At 41.3% G+C, this 26,644-nt stretch overlaps 1 long non-coding RNA gene across 1 annotated transcript; it reads right to left on the bottom strand.

Annotated features, from left to right (window-relative positions):
- Positions 1 to 11,639: 11,639 nt before the first annotated feature.
- On the bottom strand, positions 11,640 to 23,396 carry LOC137848167 (uncharacterized). Its single transcript, XR_011091197.1, has 3 exons — positions 23,252 to 23,396; positions 14,102 to 14,211; positions 11,640 to 13,614 (listed from the first exon to the last, which is right to left on the bottom strand). It is a non-coding gene; the product is annotated as an uncharacterized lncRNA (long non-coding RNA).
- Positions 23,397 to 26,644: the final 3,248 nt, after the last annotated feature.

Here is a 26,644-nt window from a genome sequence, read left to right as displayed (position 1 = left end):
TGGTGGGTGGCTACTACAAACAAGGTTATGTAGTTAACCACTACTAAGGTAGTTAACCATTACCACTATTGCATAAATATTAGTAACTATTTGGGAGATTATTTCCATGTTCTGCAAAACACTTATTAATTTTGCTTAGTAAAAATGCCATCTCTAAATCTGTTTTTGTGCATGCCTAATAATTGTCAACATCACTGCATTAATGAAGCTTTATTGACTTTTTTCCTTAGACTCCATTCACTGTTATCTTTATAAAGAAACACATGGGACAGTCTTGGGTACATCTGGCAGATAATAACCCTGTAGCATTAATAATCGTACAAAAGAGACAGCTCGAGGCAAAGATACTATTTTCATTTCACCATCTGACTCACCCCTGACTTATTACAAGATTCCCCACTGTTTTCAGGTCTGGAGGAAACAGAGCTGTGAAAGATGTAAAAGACCATCTTGCACAGTCTGGACACCCCTTGCAACCCTCCATGCCACATGCCAAAGCTTTTGAGTAGATCCTGCTCTCTCAAGGGCACTCTTTCCAAAAACAGGACCTCCAAATCATCTTGATTTTGTCCTAAATGGACAAAACAAGAAGGGTTTTCACCATGGAATCCCAGATATATGTGAGACAAGTCCAGGCTCGGACTAACTTCTAGTTCAGTTGTTTTTATTTTTGTCCTTGATAACTGAGTAAACAATACAGACCACTTCTTTGCCTTGTCACATTTTTCCTTATTATACCCTTCTGATCCAAGTAGCCAATGCCTTTCACTTCCTGAAAGAGATGTCCTTCTAACATTTTATTCATACTTGTTTTAAAGATCTCCTCAAAGCCCCCCACGGCATTACAACTTCCCTCATGTGTGACACAGCAACTACCCGATCCGCAATGTTTCCTTAGGCTGGGACCCAACATGATCACAGCTTTCTTGGTAAATCCCTATTTCTTCTACAGAGTGCAGAAAGAAGAGAAAGAGGAAAGTGTGAACCAAGTCTCTTGTTTCTTTTTCTTCTTACCTCTGAGATGTTTCTGCAACTCTCCCAACATGCCTGTTGATAAGTGTCATGTTTCCTTCTGTCAAAGTAATCCCCCCTTCTCCCAAACCACATCTATTGAATAGCTTTTTTTGTGTGTGTGAAAATATGTACTTGAATGCAAATGTTTCAACCAGTCCTTTTTAAAGTCTGATTAAATCAAATATATAAATAGGGTAAAACTCTAGGACTTCTGGGAGGTTTCCCTAGGCATAGGAGGGCATCAGAATAGGACACTTTGCAGTACAATAACACACAGAAGTTGTGACACAGCTTGCTGAGGGCATAACCCCAAGTGTGAGAATTCCTCCTCCACACCCTCACCTAATTCATCACTAGTATCTCTTCCTTCTCAGTTTCAGAGTGTGGAAATGCCCTGGTGCTTCATTGCAAAGGGAAAGATAATGAACAGCAACAAGTGGAAATGCAGGAACGGAGATAGAGGCCTGCATACCGAAATAGCAGTAACACACTGGAGTATATCCTGTTGTGATGTATATACTTTTCTCTTTAATTCCTCCCTTGGGCAGTTTGAGGATGGAAATGTTTTTCTCAGAGGAAGTATTCTTACTACTGATTTTATGGAGAAACAGCAACTTCCATAAATGGGATAATACTGGAGAGTAGTTAGAGATCCCTTTGTCAGATACGAACCTGTGCTATTTCTGTATATTCCACAGGATCATTCATTTATGAATTATGCTGTCTATATCCATTTGCTGCCCTATGCCACTCTGGGTACTGCTGTGGCCAGTCCTGGACATACTAACTGGCTACTGACCAAAAGGGGTAGCACCACATTGCATTTGCTAGGGCAGATCTGTAGCATCCTCACCAGGAGCCTGCAGATCAGTTTAAAAAAAAAAAAAAAAAAAAAAAAAAAAAAAAAAAAAACAGCAAGCTCATTTAGAATCCTATCAGACTCCTACATACAAGGTAAGGCTTTCACAATCACATTAAAGTTATGGATCCCAGAATAGGTTAGGTTCAGCTCTGGTCTGGAATGCATTTTCTTTATTTAATTGAAACTGAAAGTCGTTGACAGATAATTCCACATGTAAATGAAGTTTGCTGAAGCACAAATGCCAGATAACCACTTTCACCTTTATCTACTACAAATGTGCATTAGGTGTAGAGGAATGCCCTGACCTGTCTGTGTGGAATGAGGAGATATATCCCTCTGGAGAATCAGGGAGCAGAGGGTGCAGTGCTAAAATAATAAATTCACATATTCCTCTGAGCAACATGAGGGGACCATAAAACCTAAGGAGAAAAATGAGAAGCAGCTTCATTAGCTCCAAGCATATTTTCTCATTTATGTTATCAGAGATCTGGCCCTTTGTATAACCTACTCAGTATTTTGGAAAAGTGATTTTTTTTTCCAAAACAAAAAAATACTGGAGGGAGGAGGGATTAAGATCAGAACAACTTCCAAACTTTCTTCATATATTAATGTTCTTGAAATTTTCTATATTTAAATCTTTCATCCAATTAAATGGCTGTATATTGAATATAGCAGGTTTTTTTTTTTTTTTCCCAGGGGAAAAAACAAAAAAAAAGGCATCCTGCAAGTTGAGAATGTCTCCAGATTCTGGGTGTTTATGGAGCATTTCCATCAGGGTGCTTGTTTATTCTGGATTCATTCCAGGACACAAGGCTGGTCCTAGATGGCTGCCATTGACAAGAGAACAATGTATGACTGATCATGAGAGATTACTCTGATCACAAAGCACCTACACGGTTTATTTGTGCACTGGGCTACTCAGGAGCACATATAAAAAGTCCTCAAGATTCCAACATCTTGCTTTTTCCACAGAGAATAATATAAACAGCTACTGGAGGGACAAACAGAAACATTGGGCTGTGAGGCAATACTTGACTTTCTCAGAAAGTTCAAAAGGTTACAGTCAGCTGCTCCCTTTCTCAACCTGTCTGTGTGGCAGGGATTTAATTTGCAGTCCTTGGTGCCACCCACAGAGTGTGATAAGCCTTTCTGAGTTTCACACTCAGCGGCCAAAAACCTGAGGAAGGGAAATGCAGCATCAGGCCTGAGGAGAAGGTACACTCAGCTCATGCTGGTCGTTGTCAGGAAGCTGTGGGGTCTTTGTTACAACATGGGGGAGACTGCTGAATCAAGTGGGAATACCTGGGACACTGCTCATAAAATTGCAGGTAGCAGAAGCCAGGACCGTGCTTTCCCAGTGCCTGCAAAGCAGCCTCGAATTGAACTCGTAACCTTTGTGCACATTTCAGTATCAGTTTCTCAAAGGCACTTCAAGGCTTTAAATGTCTACTTTGTACTGCAGTCAGTAGGACCGACGCATGTAACCCCTCTAAGCAGTTATGGAAATTTCACCACCAGTAACCAATTTTCGCAGCGCTCCAAGGGATTATCCCTGATACAGAAAGCTGAGACAGAGAAAATCCCAAATGAGTGGAAGGGAGTTGTGCTTTCCTGTGTTCCCCACCTTCCCCTTACATAGCTCGTTCTCTCTGAGGGAAGCTGGTGTTTGTTCAGCATTTCCACTGCAAGCCCATATATCTTCCCTGCAAAAAATGCTTGGGGCTGAAATTTAGCTCAATTTATAACTAAGATTAGTGAAAACAAATGCTGAATTAAAATGGCAATGTAAACATTAAATAAAAATCCCAAATTCTTTGTATTCCTCTTGCCCTAAATTGGAGTCGTTTACAACAACTTTAAGGTAGTCTGAACATCAGGTCACAACCAAAAATAAAAATCTCTGGAACTATTCACGTTTAAAATGTGGTTATGCTTGTAAAGAAACTGTTTCCTCTTAGGAGACTGTTCTGTATATATATACATCCCTTTCATAAGCATACAGATTATAAAGGATCTTTTTTTATAGTGTTTTACTCAAAATATCACAGATAAGAGGAAAGACATCAAAGGAGAAAAATGACTGTTTTACGTCTGATCACTGGGGTAAGGAAAAGTCCCTCTACTGTGTCTTCATGTACTAGACTATTCTAATGCCAAAAGACTCTGTTTTTTCCTATGCATTACAATGAATTACAAGGTGAAGTAAGAACCATATTTTTACTCAATAACCAGTGGGTTGCACATATAAAAAAGAAAAAAAGAAGAAAAAAAAAAAGAAAAAAAGAAAAAAAAATGAATAATAAAAAAAAAAGAATCATCAACAGAAAGGGTGTATATCTAAGTGTGATCAACATGTAGGAGAGATTTTCCCCATTAAAGAAGGAGCTTTCTTTTACCTATTAGACTTTCTGCTTTGGAGAGAGAATGGGAGAGACTCATTCTCCCAAAGGAGAATGGGAACAGACCCTATTTTCTGCAGCACAGTCTTGACTGCAAGCTGTCGCAGGAATTATGATAGAACTTTAATTGTTAAGGTTAGCTACATGAATGAAATACGGTGCAAGATACTCCCAAAGTTCTTCAGCTGACACCAAAGATTATTTTAAACAGCTGTCTAAATGCTTTTAGAGGAGTTCATCACAGCTCATGAATTTATGAGCTACACAACATAAATAGGCTATAAAAACTAAAGTAAAAAGAATTAAAATTTGTATAAACCACTGACTGCCAGCATCAGACCTGTGGTCAGGAGACCTGAATTCAGAGACAATGTGAGCTAACATGCACCTATTTCTTGATGCTTGGATTACAATATCTATAGGGGCCCCAGGGACAAGCTTATTGTTCAGAAGACATGAATGGAAATACATTCACCTAATAGTAAAGCAAGGAATGGGTAAATTGAATAATAAAAGTGTTGAATACATCTGGGTCATATGTGGTAAAGTTTATACTTTGGAGTGTAATATCAACTGGAAAATATTCAGCTATCAGATATGCGTTGATTAAAATTTGTTTCAGAGGTATTTCACAGAAATGCCACTGGCTGGGTTTACAACATTATTTTACAGTTGTTTTTCTTTCTTCTGGGTCCTGACTTGTGTGCCGTACAGGGATGTCTGCCGGTAAGAGCTGGGAAAGTGAACAGCAGCAAAATGGGCTTTTGTTTGTTGAGCAAAAACTAGTTTCTGATTCGATAACCTGGACCTCAGAGACTTCAGGTCAATTTGTTATTTACTTCAAGTTTCTTTCCTGTTTTCTCCATGGTTTTTGTGGTTTTAAGAGTAAGACAGCCGCCAGAAGAGTTGCCGTGGGGCTGGACAGGTTGCAAGGCTGTAAGATTCTCTGATGTCATTGTAAAAAATCAAGGAAAAACATAATAGTTAAAATAAGGAAAAGGGGGATACAGAGTTTGCATCTCATAGTGTATGAACCTAAGCCCGTCCGGCTCTAAGGATATACCACAACAATAGCATCAATCTGACAGAGGTGGTGCAACTGCTGAGCCCAGTAGGTCTTTCACTCACTGCTTGTGGAAGATGTAGGATACTGGATCCAGAAGCAGGTCAGCCTCTGAGCCCTACATCTCAGGAAGCAGCCAGATGAAATGTTTATCTTTGCCCTAGTTTGCCACTGACTGGCAGCTCTTCACAGCCTGTGGACTTCCATCTCCTCCATGAATTTCTAAAGTGTCAGTGACGTGGTGGGCACTGGGTATATTTGATGCCTCACAGTACAGGATTAGTCATGACAACTTACTATGTTTCATCCTAGCCAGGAGACTTGGCTGGCACAGAGCTTTCTTCCTGTAACCAGAGCAGTATAACTTCTTTTTGGGGTGCCAGGCCTCTAATCAGTGACTATTTTGGCCCATCCCTTTCCTCTCCCACCACTTGCATGTTAGGTCACCCACAGGGCTCTGCCGTCTCCATTGTGCCTGTCTCCAGGCATGGCCCCTGAGGGATACACCATCCTTCCTAATGTGGTGGCATGGGACAGTCTGCCCAGATCACCCAGAATGTGTCAATATGTGTGCAGCTCCCCAGAATGACAGGTAGAGGGGAAAGCATATTTTTGCAACTGCTTCAGAGGAACTCACTGAACCTTGTTTTTTGAAACTGGCTGTTTTCTTTGCCTAACAAGTGAAAAAAAAAAAAAAATATGGGTGTGATTCACCCTCTTCTGACCATATTCTGTTTCAGTGGCTTCTGTCAAGGGCAAGGCACAGCCCTGATGCAAAGGAAGAGAGAGTGACTTCTACATCACTCCTCTTAGGTCAGCTACATGATGAAAGTGTCATGCTGTTATAAATGCAAGGTCCTTATGATTTTTGGACTATTTCATATCTTTTCTCTGGCTTGACAGATGCAATGTATAGGTTTGAGCAAGCAAAGGAAGGTCGTTGTCCTGTACCTTACTGCACAGACTCCCAGTGTCACCAAAGAAGAATGGTAACAGACATTACCTGTAAGGTATCCACCTTTGCATGACAAATTCATTTTTAAATGTACATCTTTCTCAAGAGGCATCTGAGGTAGTGTGTTGGTTGTAGTACTCAGTCTGTCATTATTACAACATGCAGAATTTGGCAAAGCAATGTAAAATTATCTTGCTTTGATTCTGAAATCTCACTTCCCATATTTAAAGATAATGTTGGTTATTTCCTTTCTGTCAATAGCATGGAGCAACACCCCTGCTTACCAGGCTTACTCAGTAACTGCCCATCCAGCAATTGCATGCTGCCAGACTCAAGATACCAGAAAACATCCACTCAGTGCCAAGGAGCACCCTGCAGATGTTCCTGAGAGCCAGCAGCTCCAGGAGACAAGGTGGGGCAAAGTTCTGCATGGACATATCAGAAGAAGTATGGAAGTGCCATAGCAGCATCCATGGAGGCCTGAAGTGCCCTGAGGGACTTGCTAGTGACAACAGCCTTCAGCAGTCTCTTATCTGGCTCAGCCTGAGGCAGTTTGGCTGCTTCTTCTAGTTTGATCTCAATAAGCAAAGCAGAGATGTCTCTTTGTGGAGCACCACCTCAGCATCAAGTCCTCACCCAACCTGTTACGTCCTTTAGCTACTGCTTCCTGCGTAAATATTGCCTCTCGTGCCACACTGGTGGTGACATTGCCACTTTGTAATATGAATATGAAATACCAGTACTAACCAGAGCTTTTATGTCCTTTGTCTGAAGGAAACAATATTTCTACTCTGGAGGAAAGTGCTGCAAAGCCCTTATGCCTGTCAAGTCTGAGGAAAATTTTATGCCAAAACTGTCACGTAGGAAAGGGAAGAAGCACCCTATAAGGTCATTGTTTTCATCATCCTGAATAATAGAAAAAGCACTGTATCCAGTCCATCTAGTCTGAAGCTTCTTTGTGCAGCTCTTAAGATCAAGGCCAGGGAAGTGAAATGCCTGCTAGCAGCAGCAGCTGCAGCTAAAGCAGTGCTACACAGCCTAGACACCGAGCCCCAATGTGCAACAAAAGCCCCAGTCATAACAGCTGCATAACCAAAACCAAGCAGTGTTGCATGATGTTCACTCCACACCACCAATGTCATGACATACCAGTTGTGCTCCCATATTGCACAAGTGAAATGGTCATGAAACCTTATGACCAGCACTCTGTTGCCATCCCCCAGTTAAAATCTCCCCCAGTCTCTTTCCTAAGTAATAAAATGTGGCTGCAAACTGAGCCTATAGTGTCACCTGGTTTGCTCAGAACAGGTCCTGTTACAGCATTTCCCACCTGCCCGCCACCTATGTGCAGTGGTGCTAGTATCACCATAAAAGCAAGACTTTTCTTCTCATACAAGTAACATATACCCAAGTCTGGTTACTTAAAAGATGCTCCATGTGCTGTCAGAGTCTTCCATGTTACATCAATATTTTCCAGCTATGCCTATGCCACATTTCTGGCCTGATTAGCTTCAGGCTGATTAGGAATCAGAATCAACAACTGAGAGTGAATGGGTCAGGGATACATTTGCTCTGCCCCTGGGATAATATCATGTGGCTGCAAGGATTTGCGGGCATCATGAACATAGATTTACATTATTCTATGTTTTCACCATATTCAAACTTTCAGTTATAGCAGAGAGCATGAGATGGATGTGTGCATCCCAGGTTCTGAGCCTAATTCAGGTTTATTCCCTGATTTGGTGCCCTAAGGCCTGTGTAAAATGAGTTTTGATCCTGGGAAGAAAAAAAAAAAAAAAAAAAAAAAGGCAGAACAAAACAGACAAACAAACAAAATATAGAATAAAAATTGTAGGAATTGTCCACTTTTAATATCTATGTCTTCTTCTCATTAGACTGTAAACTCCTGAAGGCTGTATCTTTTACTCTGTCTTTTTACCATCCCACAGTGTCTATGAAAATGGAGCTATAATTTTAGCTGAAACTTTCAGATCCTATTGTAAGAACAATACTAAACAAAATGTTCTGCCTGGTGTCTGAGTTTCGCCTCCACCACACTCTTTCTTTGGTAGTGCTGAAATAGTTCTGATTTTCTGCCTGGACCCTGCCAGTGGAGAGCGGAGGTTCTGAGCACTCACCCCAAAGCCACTAAAAAGTGGAAGAAATTGTTAATGTTATACCTCTGCCTCCATGAGGCCTTTGGAGCAGCAGCACCTAGATTAAATATTTTGACTTTCCTATTACAAGAGGAAATTTTAATTAAAAAAAAAAAAAAAAAAAAGCTGTTTATAATGGTTCCAGATGTTTAGCTGGCCCTACAGGCAGGGGGGGGGGGGGATAGATCTACAGGCATTTTGTTGGTTTCTGGACCAAATGGTCTTTCTAATGAAATTGAAAGAGACTGATTCAAAATATAGAAATAATGAAAAGTAGAAAGATGGTAAGTAAAGTTTAATAAGGCATACAAGGAACTTGGCTCCTTGTCAACAGAATGGAAGACAGCTGATCTGAATGGGGCACAAAATAATTCTGAAAATTATTATCAGATTTGATGGAGCCAGAAAGGTAAAATACTGTAAATTCAGCCAGTCAGGCAAATCTCATCTTTACTCAAAAGTACACATCTAACACATAATGGGGGCACTTCCCCCATTTAATCATATGATGCAGGCCAAATCCAGCTTAAAAGATTCTCTGTCACTTCCCTATCATTAAATTTGGCAGATGGCTGAACAAAGCATATTGTACCAAACTCTGTTACATCATTACCATTGCAATTTAAAATGTAGTAGGATGCTACTGAAGCAACTGAGGGATGCATTTGCCATATTATTTGTGTAAAGGCAATAGTTCTGCCTTGATCCTGAAGAGGTAAGGGTGAAGAGCTATTGTCTCCACATGTCTGCACATGACTCCTTATCTACACACCTCTTTCACAATATTTTTGTGACTGCAGAAGACCAGACTCTTGTCTCAATAATAGAGTCAATGCAGTCATTGTCAGGCTGATGGAACTTGTTCCAAAACTTTCCATTTACGACTGGTAGATCAAATTGTGGGCTGATCTGTGGGCTTTAGGGCTTTATATACTCAGGAAAAATGCATCAAAAAGAATCGGCACTGTAAGCTGTCTTGAAAATAGAGATGTGGTGTATTAGGCAGCTGAATAATTAAAGCAGGCAACAAGAATGCCAATCATAGAATCATAGAATGATAGAATGGCTTGGGTTGGAAGGGACTTTAAAGATCATCTAACTCCAACCCCCCTGCCACAGGCACGGATGCCACCCTCTAGATCAGGTTGCCCAAGGCCCTATCCAGCCTGGCCTTGAACACCTCCAGGGATGGGGCATGATTTAAGTCACGTATTTAACTCTATCAGCAAAATAAATAATTAGACACTGCTTCACTTCCACAGAAAACAAATTAAAGAGGAAATGATTAATGTTTAAAACCACTTTTGTGCTTGTGTCACAGATGTCTGTTGAAATGCTGTAGCATTTCAACATTTCAAAGAGGTTCTTCAAAATAAAGTAGAGACTCTTATTTACAGCAGAGAGTTCAAGGTCAGAGCAAGAAAGCAATCTTTTAAATAGTAATTTACATATCAGTGACACCTAGCTCATTATAGAGCTATCTTACAGTCCTTCATCCTTTACATTCATCCTAACTTCAAGCTTTCAGTGGGAAGGGCATCAGAAGCCAAGATGAAAACAATAGTGAAATCTTCACAGTAGCTGAACATGTTTCACTCAGAGGAAATGGTCTCTGTTCTCTAGAATGACCATTTCAACATTACAGTATGTTCACAAAAACATAACCATTAGACAAATGAGTAGGATGTATGCTATCATAGAGCACAGAGAACCATGACTATTTGATTTGATAAAGATAAGTTGGCACATTTTATTAAAAAGATAAGGCCAAATTGGTAAAGCTCAGATCTAATTCCAACTGTAAAAATAGGCAGGTATAGGGCCAATTGGATCATCAGTATGATCCTACATTTACTTTCTGGAGGTAACATGCCTTTCTCCAGTGAGTGAAAACCATTCTTGAACATGTTACTGATAAGTAGTGGTGGAAAGGACTCATTATTTCAACAAAAGTGAAATATAAAATAGTTTAGTACCTGGTTAGTAACTGCATTTCCTCACACAGATAATTACCAACTCCTGATGCAGATGAAATAAGCAAAGTACTAGTTAAGAAAAATGTTATCTTGCTGTGATTCAAATAAATTCTTGTACTTTTATGACTTTTGTAGAAAAATGTTTTTTTTTCACTGTGCCCATGCTGGTGTTTAGCCTTCCAGCATTGGTTAAGTGAATCTTATTCAATGCCTCGATGAGTTGAGCAGTTGTCTATCGCCACCATCTCTGAACCCCTTTACAGATGATTTCCTAGCTGGGTGTGATTTGACTAGAGGTGAGAAAACCTTGTGCTGCCTAAATGAAGACACATATAAGTGTGTTCTTGTAGCATTTAAGGAAGATGCTACAGCTATTGCCCTCAAATATTGAAATTATGATTTTATTGATGGGTAATGTCAAAGGGTGTGTGTTATTTTGTGTGTGTGTCTTTTTAGTGGCCTTGGTATGCACAGTGATGGTTTCAGTTATGTCTTTTTGCTGCTCAAGCATATTTTTTCCTCTTTAAAGGAGATAGTGTGTGAAATGGATATGGAAAGGATTTTCTAAGATAGTGCTAAATAAATTCAGCATTGTGGCCTGGAGTATTTTATGACTTGAAGGAAGGAAAATTTAGAGTATGTCAGAGTGATTTTGATTTGAGAGTATGTCCAGATTTACGAGAATGGTTTGGCTGAATGTGTCAGAGCTCCATAGAAGGATATGACGAGTTTAAGGGACTAAGAGAAGTCAGGTTTTGTTTGCGTCCCTGGTGACTTTGTCAAACAACTTAACTAGAAAGAGATAGGACAATATTTAGTATCTAGTTCAAAATGGGTCTTATAAGTTATTTCTTTCCAGCATAGCAGGACAGTACAGTATTTAATGATGTAATTTAGCACTACTGATATATTGGTGGTTGGGGGGGGGGGGGGGGAGGTTGCATATTTACACATTCTCCAAAATTCAAGCAAACAGGCTTGCAAGTCACCACACAGATGCTGGGCAGTTTTTACCTCATCCCACAAAAATGAGGAAAAGATTCACGCCATCTTCTGAACTAGCAAAATCCCAGTTTGTAGCAGCTTCTGACTGGAGTTAGTGGGGCAAAGAAAATACCCCAAAGTTAGCAAAAATGTTTCTGTTCCCTGTGGACAAAAGAAAAATTAGATCTTGTTTTCACACACAGCAACAGCCTGTGACCCGTGCTTCCTGTCTCACCCCTACTCTGGCAGTTCACAGATGAGGTGCCTTTGCTGTGACTTTTCATATCCCTGCCTGCAAACAGCCACTACCCAGAGAAATTCATGTTATGACATGTAATTCAGTGGGAGATGGCTGGCTGAAGGACATGTGTGGCTAAATGCTGGGAGGAGGGGAGCAAAACTAGATAAGGTCAATCGTGATGAGAATGTATTTATTGCACCATATACAATGCTCAGGCACTTAGAGAAAATAAATTATGACAGGCTCCATAAATCTTACATTAGCCACAGAATAGCCTGCCCTGTACATTTTACCAAGTGAGAAGCATGTGCTTCATCACAATCACACTTTCATGACGACCTATAATTGGAGCAGTGTTAATTACATATCCTCTCTGGGGTTTGGTACCTTAGAGACATGTAAAACAGAAAATAATTAATCTAATTGTTTACTATGACTTTGCAAGGCTACACAGAATGACTGTTTCAGTAGGATAGGAGAGCTACAATAAGAAGCCTGTTACATAATCCTAAATGTGCTTGTGTGTATAAAGGATGAAAGATGTGATTAAACCAGAGACCTTTCATTTTCATATTAATTGAACTAAAGCAAATAGACAGATGGGAGGAAAGTGGAATAGGCACAGAGTGCAGCATCCTGCCACTATAGGAATATTCTCACTAACAAAATAATGAATTCCAGTTTAATACTGCTGATGGACACAGGAACGGGGTAACAACATCCTAAAGACCTAAAATTGACTTATGGATTGAATGTAAGCCACAGGATAAAAGCAGAGGGAAAAATTTTATTCCAGCTTTGCAGAAACATTCCACGGGAGATTAAATCTGACAATGTCAAATCCATTTTCCATGGCTGGGTCATGAGAGTGGGAGAGCAAAGCACGGACTTTGCTGGGGAAGCCCATCACAGCCTCAGCTGAAAATAGGGTTGGAGTCTATGGAAGGGAAACAATGGATTGCTTCCAAGGGGAAGGTAGAGCAGGCTTTTTTTCCCCATTTCTATAGAGCTGGGTGTTTCCACACCCAGGGATGATGTTTACTCTTGGATCCAATGGCAGCTTTTCAGTTTGTTTTGGGGGAATGCCTCAGGAACAGAACAGGTCTCTTAGCATGGTGACAGCCATTCTGGAGGTACATCTCTGAAGGGACCTGCATACACAAGAAGCCAGAAACTTGGCAACGTTTATGGGCCACAGTAACTGTATCACTGAGAAAGCTGATAGTTTAAAAGGAAGCAGCAACTTGAAGCATAATCAGGCTGGGATCTTTTTTTTTTTTTCCCACAAAAGGACTAATCGCAGTCATCATAACTGAACTACAGAGCACATTTTCAGCAGCAACGCTGAATGGAGAAGACTGCCACCTTCCTGTTTTTTAAGCAGACACCACCACCCCCCAATCCATCCTTTTGGCCAACAGCCTGCCCTCCTTTCGCAGCTTTTAATATATCCACTTCACAATCCTACTCTTTCACAATTTTCATAGGCAAGTTAACATTGAAAGAGAAATGAAAAGCAGGAGAAAACTACAGAAAAGAGCATGTCTCTGACTCCAGTACAAGAGAAGGGCTGTGTTAATTTGACGGAAATTCCATTTTCTCCCTTCTCTCTCAAAACCGTGTACAAATTAGACATTTACATGATAGATGAGTATGTTCCTTTCTTAGGGAAAGTACTCTGCTGGAACTCAGGGCTCGGGTAAGTTCCATGTAATGTGGCCGTTGCCAAGGAAACTACTTGTTCTTAATTGAATAGTAGAGAAAATATTTGTGTAACTTATTGGCACATAAATTAAGGTTGCCCTTGAGCAGCCTTAAACTCACACAACGTTCTTTTTTAACCAAATTGTCCTAGTTTCTTCGATTTTCTTTTAATGCACAGTCATTGAAGAGTTACAAGATGCCAGTGGCCACTTCTCCAGCTTGATCCACTGTTAAAGTTTCACAGTGCTTAACTTCAGCACCTAAAAAAGAAAAAGATGCTTAACTTCAGCATCTAGAAGAGAAGAAGATGCCAATGCAATCTCAAGCAAGTATGGGCTAAGCAGAGAAAAGGTAATAAAATAAACTGTCACAGTTAAAACTCCTCCCAAAGAGAATGTCACATCTCCAGTGATAATGGAGTTGATAACCTCAGTTTGTCTACACTGGTGTAGCTCCACTGAAGTCAATAGATTCTCGTTGATTTACATCTGCTGTGCCTTTTATTTGTTGTTTTTGTCTTTCCCCTGTCACTGGTTCTTTATTCAAATTAGTATTAGTTTCCAAAGGACAAAAGAAGTGGCTTTCTAAAACAAGTATTGTCTTTCATACAAAGCCTGAAAGACCATAAAACCCCATGACAAGCTGGTTAAGATAAGCAGTCCTCCACTAGTAATGATGCACAGGAGCCAGAGATTTTGCATGACTTCTGTGCAGAGAGAGAAGTGGGACCAGGCTGGACCATATCACCTTAACTTTCCATTCCCCATGTGCCTCCTTCCCCGGATGCTGCTGAGAAACTGGGGAACATCAAGGACCCTCCATGGTCAGTTCAATTATTCTTCTTCAGTTGTTTCTTGCTTTAAAAAAAAAAAAAAAAAAAACATGATGTCTTGCAGGAATTGTCAGTAGGGAGACCTCTGACAACCTAATAATCAATTCTGCTCTTCCAAAAATGAACGTGCTTTTTCTTTTTTTTCACTCTGCCATACATAGGATGCTTATCAACTTTCATTTATAATGTTTCAGATTTTTAATGTTACATGTATCTGAAGATTCTTTGGAATACGCTTATTAAAGTACTTCACAACAGGGAGGCAAAAAAATAAGATTAATTTGGTACTTTTTAAGGAACCAATTAACTACAGAAAACATTAAACTATCTAATTTTCACTCCCTTGGCAAATCATGTTCTCTTCAGTTATGGTCCTACTATTTTGGAGCTTAGGAATGGTTCTTCCATCTTCCAGTCCTGCAGGAGAGTCATGCTCTGTCATCATCCCAGGCTGCAGGATGCCTAGGACACAGCTATTACATTAGACGCTGTAAAAATGCCTCTAAATAATAGACCACTGTAATACTTCCCACATAGTCCCTTGCCACTAATTGATTTCATTTTCCTAATGAAATGTAGCTTTTAAAGTTCAAATAAAAAGTGGATTCTTATCCAAGCAATTTCTCCTTCCACTAGCGATATTGTAGGATGGTGGTGAGTGCAACATCCTTCAGCCAGTGATGAGTGAGTGCAGGGTCTATACATAGAGATAACTGAGAATAAATGATGGCTAATTTGGGGTTATGTGCTTGACAGATAAACCCTCTGGATAAAGATGTGGCAAGATGCTATGAGACTAAGGCAGGGAATCAAAACCTCATCATATATGTGACCCCGTCATTTAAGCTGAATTTGTATTAATAATGGTCCTTAACAAGCTGTCAATCTTGAAGGAGAGCCTTTGTGCCTTTTCCCTGATGCTTTTGTGTTCACTTACTTGATGGCCACAAATCAGCCCTGGCTGAGTTGCGGTCAGTCCTAGGGCAGCCTGGGAAAAATGAAGCTTCTTTCTCCTTGTCTTCCTTGTGCGCTTGTATTTTTCCCCTTTCTTTACCTTTCACTGCCACACAAATCATAAAAATTGCAGGCTGGGGGTCAAGTTGCATTAAACAAGCATACACCAGTTTCCTCTTTGTTTCAGTGCAGAGCACAGATGGGAGGGGGGAAACTGCTGTTCCACTAAGATAATTGCCATTACAGTAGAAAATCCAGAAGCAACCCAAGGCACTGGAAAATACATCGGCAGAGAGTGTTTTTCAGCCATTAGGAAATCCAGATGGGTTTCTTAATACCTACTGAAAAATAGTAACAAACAATTCACCGAGTAACTAAGTTCTGCTCCATGTTTCCAATCTTTCATGTTAAATGAAAAAAAAAAAAAAAAAAGAGAGAAGGAAAGAAGGAAAAGAAAACCTAAAAAGAGACATGCTGAGGACCAGAAAATAGTCCACAGGTGTGGTAAGGACGCCACAAAGCCTGGTACTCCCAAAACCTCAGGGCCATCTAGTAAAGGGAAGTGGGACGGCTTTGTCTTCATCAGTCATCCACTCAGGTCTATTGGTGGAGCTGCTCCAGGACCCCAGACAGCCAACACGCAGAGTGAGAAGTGCAAAGCCTGCCTGGAGTAAGGATGTCTGTACCAGCTGCATGTGCAGAGACATGTTCTCAACTACTTCAAAATACAGTGACAGAGAGCATGTTTGGGTTGTTCTGTCACAGGAAGGTTGGTTTGAGCATCATCTCAAGACTGGGCCTGCTCACCATCTATGATGTACATAGACACAGTATATAAGAGGACATCATGCTGCAAACTCCATCAGTCTCTGGTGAGAGCAGGCCACAGTGTTCCCTTGTCTCACAGGCTCCAGCCTGCCTGTCCATGCAGTCTTGGGGGGGACACAAGACAGAGGCAAGCATTCTGCAACGCTGCAGGCCTTGAGCTCTGTCTGCAGCCAGGATGTAGGCAGCAGTGTGAGCAGATGGCATGGGAGTTACAGACCACAGGATCATTAGCATGGTGATGTCTCTTCCGAGCCCAGCTGATGGCTTAATGCAGCATGGCCCATGCTACACAGTTCTTGAAGAGCGTGGCTGCACCCTCTGCTGCAGCATCACCATCAAGGCAGCACACCACAGTGAGGGTGTGACTTCTGCTCAATCTCCCCAATCTCATTTGTTGTGAAAGCCATTGAGATACATTCAGATTATCTTGGTTTGCATCAAAAGTCATAATTTATGTGGTGACTGCAATACTGTTTGGGCTACGACATTTCTGTTGACATTTCACTAGTTTAAAATCACAGTTGTGGAGGAGGCTGAACACTTGGCAGGTAGTAGGTAAGATGAGAGAAGGGGAGAGAAAATAATATTTTTCTTCCCCTGAATATTTGCCTTCCCCTGAACCATGCGTGCAGTAATTTCTGCCCCAGATTCCATTTTTATTTTTGCCACCAGCTCCAGTAAACCACTTTCAGTCTCTCTCTTCCTAACTACTGCTGCCATGGGGATCCATAATCCACATCTATATTTCAGTACTGGGAGAAGTGTTTGACTTGTGCAAAGCACTTTGACATCTCAGATGGAAGAACATCTAGAAATGAAAAGTGTCTTACTACCATTGTTTTGTTACCACTACTCATTTGAAATGCAAATCTGATAAGGCTCTGAAAAACAAACACCACCCAGTGCTTGAGAGGCAGCAAGGCCCAAATCAATTGGCAAAACCTTCCACTTCTACAGACTTCAGGACCTGAATACACTACAAAGATTCAAATTTCACCTTGGTTATTCACAAACTAGGAAAGTGATGAAAGGCTGTTTTTGGTTGCTTGTTTTAGGTGTAGCCTTTTTCAAGGTCAGGATTGTCCCCTTTTCAGACCAATTTTTCTATATTTCCTATGGTTCTTGAAAAGAATGAATGAAAGCAGTTAGACATAGTGATCTACTTGCATTCAGCATACCCAAAATAAAAGAGGAGTTCTCATTGACTTTGGTGTGTCAAAAGATGTCTGGTCTCATTTTTGTTTCCTGAGACACACCTTGCTCACAAGTAAGACATTCTCTGTTTGAAAAGATGTATACGAAAGAGTTACTTCCCTCATGTCTAGATCTGATTCCTCCACAGTTTTATACCAAAAAATAAAATAAAAAAAGTTTCTACTTCTTTTACTTTATTCTGATGTAACAGCCAACAGGCTCAGGAAAACTAGTGACTATTTATTGATTTTAATCATAACTTGGACTAGCCCAGGGCCATCTATCTGACTTAACCTGTTGGCACCTCCTGCAGGGTGGGAGCATGAGGCTGACCCTGCAATCAGCCTGACCTGGCTCAGAGGGACTGAGCCGCTGCTCCCTCTGGGGAAGGAAACAAAACAGAGGAAGGAGATGCATGCAAAACCTTTGAGAACCACTGATCTACAGAAACTCACTTCATCTGTGACCTGTATTACCTCTGAGACCACATATTCAAGGTTAAAAAAAAAAAAAAAAAAAAAGCCCATCAGTTGCTATTCACAAACACCACTATCTAATGAAATGAGAGCAATTATTCTCCCAATTTGTTTTATCTATCAATAAGGCATTAGAGATCTATTACAGCCAAGGAATAAAGAGACAAACAGGTTCATCCTGCTACACACTGAATTGGATACTTCAGTCTATTATCTGGTTTTAGCTTTTGTGTCTTGATGAGTGTGATCTATTTACTAATGGAGTTAAATGGAAGCAGAATTAGGTCTCTTAAATCAGGTTGGCTATTGTGGCATTTCACATCCCATTATCACATCAGTATTCACAACCTCTAGTTCAATTTCCAAATTCAACTTAAGAATATTTTAAACTCAGGGAGGGAAGTGCATCATGCACAGAGCATTCATATGCAGAAAATATTTGTCATGAACAATCTAGATAAATTCTCATTTCATAGGGTAGGACACACTCATAAGCAAATACAGGTATCATGCCTTTGTAGTAAATTACCCTGCTGTTTCTCAAAACAAAATCAGCCATTAGGTCTTATTTTGCTGATTATAATGTGCACAATGGCATATGGACAGGATACTGAAGAATGCAAAAATTTTACTGTTCAGACGTTGGAGTTTGACTTAAGTAATTAAGAAAAAACAAGGTTTTGGTTTGGTTTTAACATTATTCTTATGTATGCCTAGCTAAGGATCACAAAAAGTCAGCCTTTCAATACCAGGTCTTGGCAGGGATTTAAAGACTAGCTGACAACAGTTTGAAAGTGAGACCTTTATCAGTACTGCACATAATACCACTCTTAGTAAATTACATCAGGAAATTTGCCAAGGCTGCAGAGACTGCAGGTCATCTGGAGGAGCTGTCTGAAGCTTTATCTATTTAATAAAAAAAAAAAAAAAAAACAGAGGCTGCCCTTTTCATATATTAAAGCCCAATGAAAAGACACTATCAGAACCAGATATTCTGATAACAGATAGGCACAGGTGGCTTCCAGTAGCAAAAAGCATCTTGGAAGTACTAAGAAAATAAAGCCAATGGGCTTACAGTTTTTGCTTGCAGAACTGTTTTAGAGTGATGTTGCCCTTTTGTGCATTCATCATGCACTGACATAATATTAATTACAAAGCAGCTGGAACAAGCACTCTTTAAAACCTTCCTGCCTCAAACCAAGTTCAAGTTTGACTTGAAACCTTCCTGCCTCAAACCAAGTTCAAGTTTGACTTGTCCCGTCTGTTTCATTGCACAAAACAGCTTTGAGATTGCTACACTCAGAGTCAGCAGCTATTGTCTAAACTGATCAAATGAACTTCATACATGGTTTAAAAAGCTGGGCTTGGAATAGGAATTAAGATAAACTAGCAGATTTGCTGAATTCCAACAGGTGAGGATGAATAAGAGATTTAATTAAGAGAAATACTTTGTAGGTAGTAAATTCTGGAAATAATGACTGTCATGAAGTTAATCTGTAACCAAAAAGCAGTCATTGGCATAATTTGTCACACCATCAGATGAACATAGGGTGGTGCCAGGAGCAGGATGGGGGAATGGGGACAGTGTTAGAGACAGAGGTAGAGAAGCCCAGCGATTTCTATCACATACGTTTATAGGAGCATGGGATTTCAGCTCCAAACACAAGTTTGTGAGCGAATCAAAGAGCCATGGAAATGTTTCTTGTAGCTCTGCAGGTTTTTTGTATGACCTTCTGCTCACGGAGGCCTATCATCAGCACCAGATCAGGCCAGCTGTGGGTTTGAATAGCCAAGTGCTGAAAACCTTGAAGAGTTAGGTTCCACAGTCTTAGTAACGCTGCTTCAAGACCATATACACTGTTATAAGATCAGCCTTCATTTCTTCTCATTGGATTAGACAAGCTCAGTTTACTTAGTCCCTCCTTACAGGTCCTGGGATTTAGGTCCCAGCACCTTGTAGCCCTCCCTTGGACTTTCTCCATTTTTTCTACACCCCCTTTGAACAGAAGGCCCCAAACTGAACTCAGTCATCCAGTCATGACCTCACCATCACTAGGTAAAGGAGGAAAATTACTCCTCCCAGTCTGCTGGCCGCATCCTTCCCTACACGGTCCAGCATGCAGCTTGCCTTTATTCATGATGGGAGCACAGCTCTCTCTTATTCACCCTGGCATCCACAATAACTTCTGGATCCTTACCACCCAGGTGCCATTCAGCCAGTCACTGCCAAGCCTGCGCAGATGCACCAGGTTATTCTACCCCAGCTCCAGACCTCCACATTTCTACTTGCTAATCATGCTGAGCCCCACGAGGGCTGAGTTCATCCAGGTCTCTCTGGGCAGTTCAGTTGTTCAGCCAAGCTCCAGGTCTTCTACCACCTTCAATTTGCAGAGAGTTGGCTATGAGCACATATAAGAGCAAAACTAATAGAGAGGTTGAATGACACATTCACTGTCGGAGAATGGGCGGGCCCAGAGGAAGGCACCAACATGGATTCCTCTCATACATCCACCCGTGGGCATCAGTGTCTGTCCAGCTCTGGTGTTAGAGACCGGCAGCAAAGAAGCAGGAAACAGGAAAGAAACAGCAGAGATTGTAATGATAGGATGAATCTACACATGACTGATAATCAGCACATTTTCCACTTCATCAGAATTGTTCCTAATCTTGCACTTCCTGAGTATTAGCTACCATACCCCAAGTACCTGGTAACCCACTGAAGGAGAAGAAACCAACAATGGTTTCTTCCCAGAACCTTTCAGAAATGGAAGCAGGACCAAAGGGTGTTAATTACTGCTGGCCCTAAATGCCTTTCTGAAGATGGTTTTTCATGGAAAATGATTTTGGTAAAAGGTATTTCATGCAAGCAAAATGTCTGTTTTATTTTAGATTGTCTCCCATCTTCCTCGTTGCATTGCACTTGCGATCCCATCACAACAGCTCATTTCTCCAGGGGAGAGTGAAGTGCAACATGGGGAAAAAAAGTGTGACAGAAGGCCACAGGCTTTGAAAGCAAAGGGGAATACAAGATTAATTTTCCAAGACAAATATTTAAGTGTCAGCCAAGAAATGTGGAGGTCTGGAGCTGGGGTAGAATAACTCTAAGAAAGAGGGAGAGAGGGAGAGAGGCTGAGAGGCTGAGAGACAGAGAATAGTAAAGTATTTTCAGTGGGTACTTTTTCTTTTTTCCTTTTATTAACTCCAGAATTAACCCTAATTCTATCATCATTAATTCCTGGAATTTCTCTAAATGTTTGCCAGGCTTTTCATGAGGTATGAGACAGTACATGATAGGATCAAAAATTGTCTACAGTAGAAAGATTTACTTCCACCTACCAGCTATTGCTTATCATTATTCATAAGAGCACTATTACTAATCAAACATAGCATTGCATCATTTCTTTTACCATTCCTTACAGGACAGTATAAAGTAAGCAATAAGAAAGCACAGTTCACTTATCTAGAGCACTTCCATTAGCATACAAGGAGAAAAATATACAAAGGAAACCCAGGGTAATTGTGGCTTTTCAGGCACCACTGATTTTGATAAGGATATCACCAGCTCATGCAGTAAATAAAGGCCTTCTTCCAGGAAAGGGTAGTTAGGAAAAGTGTGGGCAGATGTTTTTCAAACTTGCCTTGAAGCTTTCTGAATATTTTGTCACAGACCAGAAACTTGTACTTGCATTCCACAAGCTGTTGAAATGCAGGAGCTGTGAGCTCCATAGTTTGTTTCCACGGGCATTTACCTATGCAAGTTTCTTTTTTTTTTTTTTCCTGGGGGGTGGGGGGTGGAACACGACAAAAGGAACAAACAAAACCTGTTTGTGAATTACTGACCAAGTACTTTACAGCAGTGTGATTGAAAGAGCTCTTGGAGAGAAGGGGACTGTAAGAAATTTTTCTGAGCTTGAGTGGGTGCTGGGAGATTTGGGTGAGGTATCCAGTGGTGAGGCAGTGGATAAAGGTGGTTGTGAGCTGGGTCAGAGGCCGTGTCAGAGGTGGGCTCTGCAGTGATGGAAAGCTGGCCTAGAATAGTCAGAGTGGCTTCAGAGAGTGAAGGAGGTCTGGGGTATCCCTTCAGCATCCCCTTTCCTCCCAGGCGACAACAGCCCTCTGCTCTCAGAGCAAACTGCAGATGCCCCTTGGAGCCACACTGCATGGTTTCTCATCTCACAAGGAAGCAACAGACAGTGTGAAAACTTCAGACAAGTGTTCACTACTTTATTTCAATAAATAAGGTACTCAGCCACAGAAGAAAAATATAACAAAGAACAACAACATCAACAAAGAAATAGATTAACAAAAAATCATATTGTCATAAAAAATCTGTCCTTGGTCCAGTCTTAAAAAGAAATGTGGTTTTGAGCTGTAGATGAATTTGAACATATTGAAGCCCATTTCTAGAGTGCCTGGGAGTCAAAATTTGTTGAACAAACCACGTCCTATAGGTTGGGTTTGGGAGTCACTGCACTGTGTACCCATTCATGCAGCTTCTTTCTCTCCCTAAAAGCAGGAAAACAACATGGATAGTGGCAGGGCATGCAGGACTTTGTTCTGAGCCTTTCTCAACATAACATGCAAAGCTGAATTAATTAACCCACACAAACTGTTTCTGAGGTAGCCCAGCCAGAGGTATTTTCCCTATGTAACAAGAGATGAAAGTGGTTCTCAGCACTGAATTTACATACAGTAATTTCCACAATCTCACCAAGAAACAGCAAAGTCCATAAGTACTTTTCTGATTTCTGGCACATGCCCAGGCTAGCAGGAATTGAGAAGTTAGAGAGCAGCTCCTCACAGGCCAGCAGCAGAAGGCCCTGTCCTGTAGAGTGGTGTCCCTGATGCAATGTCCTATTCTCACAGTATTTTTTTGGAAGCATTTTCTCTGGGCCCCAGAACAAATTCCAAGCAGCCATTTGGGGTGTCCCTGGCTTTAGCACCAAGCTCCCTTGCTGCTCCAGCTCCCCAACATGTACTGTCCTGACCTCCTGTTCCCAATGACAGAACAGTGGGGCAGAGCACAGCCCAGCAGCTCCGTGCTGCTCCCAAGAGGTGATGCACTCTCCATGGTGTGCAGAGCATCCCCATTAGCAAGAAGGGTTTATAATCTGATTGTAAAGAATGTGAAGCACATTTGGATTCTTCTGGATGAATGACAAATAAATGACAACAGGAAAGTTATTAACTGGCTGACATAACTGGCTCATTCAGGCTCCCAGCTCTGCTCAGTATCTGCATGACCTCACCTCTGCTTAAGAGACAAAGTTTTTACTTATTGGCTGGCCAAATCTGAAAATAAAAGAAAATGAAAGAAAATAGAAAGAAAGCTTTTTCTTTTTTTTTCCTTTTCTTTTTTTTTTTTTTTTTTTTTCTGGCAAGAGGAATGAGCAATGACAGCAGTCTGGGCAGGGCAGTCTGCTGGGCAGCTCTGTCAGCTGGGGAGGTGACTTCAGCTGGGAGCAGAGGGAACACCACCCTGGGATGCAGCTGAGCAAGGGAGACAGGCATTGATGTTGTCTTCTTAGCATTGCTTGGGAAAGGGGACACAGGCAGGGCTGTGGGAGATGTTGGTAAGTTGGAATAGCTGGCAAAATTAAATGCAAGTCTTACCTTCCACCAAGAGCGGGAGAAACTGCACACAGTCTTCCAAGCAAAAGCTTGCTCAACGAAGGATGAATTTTGAGCAAAGCAGAGGGTAGAACTGAAGGGAGAACTGGTCTCCTGCTGATTCCCCTGATTTACAGCTACAGCTGCACTACTGTGCTTACATTTCATCCGACAGGCTGTTGTGTCACGAGGCCTAGGAGATCACCAAAACAAACTGTACACAGACAGCAAGTAACTGGCTAGGCCTCCTGCTTGCAATCACCAATGTGAAGACAACTGGTTACACATGAGGACAGCATCTATCTTTTCAAACCCCCACCATGAGTGCATAGGTGACAGCCTCACTGCCCATGTGCATCAAGAAATGCTGCAGTTCCTTCTGCAGACAAAGAAAGTAGGAGATGCTTGCTGGCAGGCCTACAGGAGATGAATGTCTGGTGAGACATGCATGTTCAATGCTAGGTCCCCTCCAGGCAGACCCCTCCTGCCATGCCACTGCCACAGAGCAGTGGAGAGGTGCAGCATTAGGGGTGTCTGCTGTGCCCATCAGGTCACACCATCCCACCTCACTATCCCACACAAGCCCCTCTTTGGTGATGCCCAAGACTATTTCCTTAGGAAAGGGTCAGGTATGTAATACTCTGTGGGCTGTCTGGGGTTGCCAGAGGAGACTTAAACCATGAAAATAACAAGACAGAACTTTGGACTTTGATAAAAGGCACTTAGGCATCTCACTTCATTCATTTCAGAAGGAATTAGGTACCTAAGCAGCTTTAGAAAGCTTGCACATACCCATCAAATGAGGAATTTTGTCACTTCAGGTTATTACTACATTCCTCTGTAGTCAGCAACAAACCCCAGTTTAGAAATAGGAAGCGACTGCTGAGAGGCAAGAGGAACAGGATGAGTTTTCTGTTTGTTTTGCATGGGGAATTGGCAGCAGTTGTCTCTGCTGACTGCAGTGCTACTCGGCATTCCCGCGTCCTCACCAGTCACCTCCAGCCTCGGGCATCTCCCTACCACTGCCTACCCAGGCCCCATCTGTTCAGCAAATGATTTGGTATGACTTACAAGTGAGGATTATTTTTCTAAGATGCCATGGCATTTTCAGAAATTGGTTTGGATTCCTAGCAGGAGAGAACGACCTTTTCCTTTCTATTATGTAGTTTTGAAAGTGTTGATAGCTCCATTATTGCTATTGGCTTATTAGTACAGCTTTAGCATAAAAATAACAAATTCTGATTCATTTTCCTCATGCTACAGAACACATGGGTCAAAAAATGAGGGGAAAAATACTTGTTTGAATAGATGCTGCGTCTCTCATTTATACACTTAAATTGATAATAGAATCACAGAATGGTTTGGGTTGGAAGGGACCTTAAAGACCATCTAGTTCCCATCCTCATGTCATAGGCATGGACACCTCTCACCAGCCCAGGGTGCCCAAAGCCCCATCCAGCCTGGCCTTGAGCACCTCCAGGGACAGGGCATCCACAGCTTCTCTGGGCAGCCTGCCCCAGTGCTTCACCAACCTCTTGGTGAAGAAATCCTTCTTTATATCAAACCTAAACCCACCCTAATTTAGTTTAAAATTTTTATGCCTTGTTCTATCACTACATGCCCTTGTAATGGACAGGTCAGATAATTTGATCCCCAAAGCTAATGCCTGTTTTCCAATGTTGATTCAAATATAGTACTGAATTTACTCCAGATTTAAAGATCTTTCCTTCTAATTGATTTCCTTCTAAATTGATTTCTCTATTCTTACAAAGTTTAAAGTACACCACTTGACTAGATATTTGCACTTCTTCAAGAATCTATAATGTGAACATTATTTCCCTGTCATTCCCTAAAAGGCTTTCTGGATTTTTGCCTGGGATTAAGTGCACTGGATGATGTTGGGTCATCTGTGTTATGCTTTGCTATTATTTTTTTCTGAAAAGTAAATGAATAAAAGCAAGCATAATAGTAGTTGCATCCACCCCTTAAAGTGCATGTATTTAGCCAAAAGCCAATACAATGTGACTGTGTAATTTTATACAATCTCCCTTCTCTGAAGAAAAAAAAACAACATAATGTGCATTAATAGATCATTACTTGTGTGATTTCTCAGCCTTGTTTAGGTTTGGAAGATTTATAACATAACACTCAAAATACAGAATATGCTGACTGTCAAAGTCTTGACTTCACTTTGGCTTGAGAGGACAATTATTGTCTGGCCAGCCTCTGTGCTCCTCTAGCATAAGGATTAACAACCTCTGAATTCATACATAGCTCCACTGTAATACACAGAACATTACATTCCAGGTCATCCAGGTTATTTCTGTCCAAAAAAATACTTCCTCTATGACCTTGTTTCAAATAATAAGGTTTTTGTTTGTTTGATTGATTGGTTGATTGATTCTGAGCGTTATTTTTTTTCCACTAAAAGCAAATACCACCAGGCAACGCTCAGCTGTTCAAAACAAACTAAAGGGTTTGGTGGAGTCCTGATGCAAGCCTCGGAGCAAAGCCTTTGAAGTGCTGGTAGTACACTCACCAACACATGGGAATGCTTCCACCTGAATGTTATGCAATGATATAATGCATAATGAGTATTGTGAACCTGGGCAGAGCACGGCTGTGATGGAGTTTCATGTCACTCCCTTACCATGCTACACAAGTCTCATGCTGCACTGGGGACCTAAAGGTTTGCCACTCTTTGTATGTCAGCATCACAGAATCCCAGAAGGGCTGAAGCTGGCAGGGACCTCTGGGTCCATCTGGCCCAACCTCTGCCCAAGCAGGGACACCCAGAGCAGGCTGCCCAGAACCATGTCCAGGTGGCTCTTGGAGATCTCCAATGAAGAAGTTCCCAAGGAGGGAGTGTCCCTCCTGTTCAGAGTGTAAAAGCTCACAGAGAAATGTATAGCTGTACCAGAGGGCAGGAAGAGTTACTCCATCCCTACTAATCAGCACACAGACACCAGTGCAGCTGCTCTGTAGCTGGTCCTCTCTGGGGACCCTATTCATGTTTGAGAAACTGGCCACTATCTGACACTACTGACAACTGCATTTCTTTGGACTTGTTTGATTTGGATTTCTACTGGTTGCTGTTTAGTTTTGAGTTGCCAGCAGACTGTGTGATTAATTCTCTGTATGAATGGAAATACCGTAAGATTTTTGAAAATATGGTTTCTGTTTCTTGGGTATTTCTTGTGACAAATGATATCAAGTGATATCTTCCTGGCTGCATACTTCACGTGGCAAGATGCAGTCTTGCATTTCAAACTCAGGATATTCCTGCCTCTTGATTTGTCCTGTCCTTGAGATAGAGCAATATGCCACATGTGACAAGAGAGCAATTTCATGGACTCCTACTCTGCCTAAAAGTGACAATACAGAGAAGGCATCTTA

This window comes from Anas acuta, chromosome Z, assembly GCF_963932015.1.
Source record: "Anas acuta chromosome Z, bAnaAcu1.1, whole genome shotgun sequence".
Lineage (NCBI taxonomy): Eukaryota > Metazoa > Chordata > Aves > Anseriformes > Anatidae > Anas > Anas acuta.
The sequence above is the reverse complement of the archived record's forward strand: the minus strand, read 5'-3'. Positions and strand labels throughout refer to the sequence as shown.